This window comes from Benincasa hispida, chromosome 8 (genome assembly GCF_009727055.1).
Source record: "Benincasa hispida cultivar B227 chromosome 8, ASM972705v1, whole genome shotgun sequence".
NCBI lineage: Eukaryota > Viridiplantae > Streptophyta > Magnoliopsida > Cucurbitales > Cucurbitaceae > Benincasa > Benincasa hispida.
In genome coordinates, this window is record NC_052356.1 from 57,522,218 (window position 1) to 57,525,174 (window position 2,957).

Consider the following 2,957-nt stretch of genomic DNA (forward strand, 5'->3'; position numbering starts at 1 on the left):
TTATCTATTTAATTTTGGGGGTTTTATTTGGGATTTGTGATCCTATTTTTTTATGTTTCTAGACATTTGTAGAGATATTGTGTTGTCCACAAAATATTGATAGTTTTGAACGGTAAATTATTAGAGGTTTCATTTGTTTTGCTGTCCAAATTTTTTTTGTTCCATTTCAACCGTGATTGATTATAAAATTAATTTTATTCAATTCGAACGTGATTGCTGTCCAAGTTTTTTTTTGTGCTATTCAATTGTAAATTATTAGAGCTTTCATTTGAATTGTAAATCGCTATTTCATTCAACTGTGATTTAGTAATAAATTAATTTTTGTTTCATTCAAACGTGATTGCTTATCCAAGTTTTTTTTGTGCCATTTAAATTGTTCCATTCAATTGTAAATTATTCGAGTTTTCATTTGAATTGTAAATCGCAATTCCATTCCAAATGTAGATTTATTACTAAATTAATTTTGTTCAATTTTCGCAATGTCTTGAGAAACAGTTAGATTTTTTCAAAGTCGTCACAACGGACATGGAATCAGACATTGCTGAATCACCATTTTCAAACTTCCCCGTGAGTAAAATAATTTAATTTTTATTGTGTACATATATTATTTATGTGTGATTGATTGATGATTGATCTTTATACATGAGTTGTTATGAGTTAATTGAGAAGCTAATGTTTTTTTTTTTTTTTTTTTTTTTTTTAATTGTATAGGTAGGTGTAATTAGTTGTTTACTAGATTCATTTATTTTATAGATGGACAAAAGTAGTGGTAATGCAAGTGGCCGGTAATAATGAAATGCCTCCTCCTCCTCCTCCTCCCCCTCCTAATGTTAACCAAACTCCTAAAAATATACCACCTCTACCTCCCAAGTCCAATCGAAAGAGACCAACCTCGTCTATGGAATCATTTCACAAAAATGGAAGCAAGTGCCAATGATGGAGCTAGGTGCAAGTGTAACTATTGTGGTAAAGATTACGCATGTGATAGTAACACTTTTGGAACTAGTACTTTATGGAAGCATTTAAGAAATCAATGTAAAAAGTACCCATATAAAGAAGAAGAAAAAGGACAAACCACCTTAACTTTCGTACCTTCAAATGATGGAAAAGGAGCCAATGCTAGTAATTTTGTGATGACATTGTTTAGCCAACAAGCGTGTAGACTAGCATGCGCTAAGATGCTAATTATGAATGAGTTGTTGTTCAAATTTGTTGAGACAGAGAGTTTTAGACACTTTTGTAGTGTTTCGTGTCCTAAGTTTGATGTTCCATCGAGAATCACAATCGCTAGAGATGTATATCAACTTTATCTTGAGGAGAAAAAAAAAGTTGAAATAATTTCTTAAAAACTCTCAAAGAGTTTGTCTTACTACCGACACATGGACTTCGCTACAAAATGTGAACTTCATGGTCATCACTGCACATTTTATTGATTCTGAATGGGTTTTGCATAAGAAGATTTTGAGTTTTTGTCAAGTTGCGAATCATAAGGAGGAGACTATTGGGAAGATGCAAGTTCTAATGATGTGGCTATTTCTTATGTTAAGAGAAGACTTAAAAATTGGAAATCGGTTGTTTTAGATGGAGAACTATTACAGATGAGGTGTTGTGCCCACATTATTAATCTTATTATGAATGATGGACTGAAGGATATGCATGATTCTATTGTCAGTGTTCGTAATGCTGTGAGATATGTTCGATCATCACCTAAGAGAATGAAAAATTTTAAAGCTTGTGTAAAATAAGAAAAATTCAGTGTAAGGCTCTTGTTTGTTTAAATGTGGCAACTAGGTGGAATTCTACTTATTTAATGCTTGAACATGCAATTAAATTTGAGAAAGCTTTTAGAACTTTAGAGGAGGAGAAAGATTACTCAAATTTTGTTGATTACTTCGAGGAAGATGACCGTGGAAATAAAAGATTGGGACCCCCAAGTACATCGGATTGGTTAATTATAGGTGTGTTTATTAAGTTTTTAAAAATGTTTTATGAAACCACCACAACGATAAGTGGTTCTTCATATGTGACTTCTAATATTGGTTATAAGAAAATCAATAAAATTCAGTTTACTTTAAACGAATGGAGCAACAATACCAACTATGTTATAAGTATGATGGCTATGAATATGAAGACAAAGTTTGATAAGTATTGGGGTTCGCTTGAAAAAATAAATAAATTGATGTTTGTGGCTATGGTTATTGATCCTCGATACAAGTTAAAGTACTTGAATTATTGTCTTTCCAATGTTTATGACAGTGATGTGGTTAAGGATATGGTTGAGAGTGTGAAATTATATTTGTATCGTCTATATGACTTTTACAAATCACATAACAGTTCTCCTCGAGATAGTCATAGTACCAATGATTCTCAACAATCAAAGACTGTCACTATAAATGAAGATGATCATGGGATAGACGAAGAAATAGATGATCCGTGGATAACTTTTAAGAGATTGAGAGAAGAAGAAAGTTCATTGGAAGTGGAGAATGATTTGACTTCTTATTTGTCTGACAAAGTTATACAAGATAAAGATGATTTTGAGATATTGTACTGGTAGAAAATGAATGGCTACAAATATCCCATTTTATAAAAAAAATGTTCGAGATTTTTTGACAGTTTCGATATCTACAGTCGCTTCTGAATCTGCATTTAGTATAGGAGGGAGGATTCTTGATTCCTTTCGAAGTTCTTTGACTCCAAAAAAAGTGGAGGCCTTGATATGTACACAAAATTGGATTCGTGGTAGCTCAGTGTTACTAGATCTCCATCCAGATCTTGAAGAGTTAGAGACGTGTGAAAATATTGAGTCAGGTAATTAAATGATTTTTTTGTACATATCTAAATTGTTTATTATATATATCTAACATGTATTATGCTCAAATAATTAATATATTTAATATTGCATGATTTATTTTGTAGAGAGTCCATCATCTTCTGTTCTTTTGAAATAAGGAAAT